The sequence below is a fragment of the Musca autumnalis genome, unplaced genomic scaffold (genome assembly GCF_047663935.1).
Source record: "Musca autumnalis isolate F117 unplaced genomic scaffold, ASM4766393v1 scaffold_4, whole genome shotgun sequence".
Taxonomy (NCBI): Eukaryota; Metazoa; Arthropoda; class Insecta; order Diptera; family Muscidae; genus Musca; species Musca autumnalis.
This window is the reverse complement of record NW_027411977.1, coordinates 123,055,120-123,056,687: the sequence shown is the minus strand read 5'-3', so window position 1 is coordinate 123,056,687 and position 1,568 is coordinate 123,055,120.

Below are 1,568 nucleotides of genomic sequence, written 5' to 3'. Positions count from 1 at the left end.
GGATACTGACGTCATAATTTTCATGATTACGAAAATCGGGATGTACGAATCTATGTGGGCTATATCGAAACGTGGACTTATACCGACGAATTTCAGTCGGAAAAGTTTTTACCTTCAACGTACACTAAATACCAGATTTCAGCCATTTCGATGGGCTGTTGTGACAACAACCTTTAAAATACAAAAAATCGGGAGTTATATGATATATATGAAGGCGTGGACCTGTACGGGGAAATTTTTATAACACAAACGAAGACTAAAAACTAATCGGCCATTGGAATATTGGGGCCAAAACCTTCAAAATACCGAAAACCGGGAGGTACACAGAAAAAAAATTGTAGCCATTTGATAAAGAAATTCAAAGATTCAACCAAAAATTTATCGATTTTCCGGCAATAAAATAAATTGTCATATTGACAAAATTCGATAAAATTTTTTGATCACAAAGTAAAAATACATGTTGATAAAATAAAATTGTAATATTGATTAAAATATTTATCGATTTTTTTTATTTTGAAATGATAAAACATTTCACATATTGACAAAAATATTTATCAAAATATTCCACATTTTGCTTGATAAAAACAAAATATTTTCTTGATAAAAAAAATTGTTGAATGCATTTTTTCCAATCAATAAAAAAATATTCATATTTACAATTGTTGGATATTGTGAATGAAATGCACAATAGGCAACACATATATTGAGCGCCTCCTGTACTTCAAATAAGTATGAAGAGATGATATCGATAAATGAGTATCGATTATGTAATCATTAGTTTTGATATCGATAAGAATATTCTAGATGATGTAAGTTTTGTAATATAAGCGCCTGTAAAGAAGCATAAGTTGCCAGTTGAATAAAGTAAGAGTTGCTGCTAACATCCCCTCGAAGAACAAAAGTGTTTTATTTCCTGGTGGTTATACTGCGCCAAACAAAAATACTTCCAATAGGTTATGGGCCCAGGAAGCTCTGGATAAAATATCAAATTGTGTGCCCAGGAAGCTCTAACGTGAATAGCAATTGTGTGTGTCCAATTGAAGCGTGTAACCAGAAGAGCAGCAACAGTAAGGTGTGTCCAGCGACGGTTGTTGTGTGTCAACAACGAAACAGAAAAACTATTGGAGTGTCAACAGAGTTATTGTGTGTCAATAACTAGAGGCTAAGCAGCAAACAAAATAATAGTGCCAGTGAAGATGAGTTCTTCAATATACAGCATTGAGAAGCTGGATGAGTCCAACTATGACTCCTGGAGCCTGTGCATGAAGGCGGTGTTAGTCCACCAGGAGTGTTGGGACATCGTAAGCGGCACAACAGCAAAGCCAGAAAAAGAAAATGCTGCTTGGAGTAAAAAGGATGAGAAAGCGTTGGCATCGATTATCCTCAGTGTGACTCCAAGGCAGATAGGGTACATCAAAACCTGCAAAACGTCGTCCGAAGCGTGGAACACATTAAGAGAAATCCACAGGCCAAAAGGGCCAGTACGGAAAGTGACGCTATTTAAAAAGTTGTTGGCTATGCGTATGGACGAAGATGGTGACGTCCAAGAGCATGTGTGCGAGTTTGCG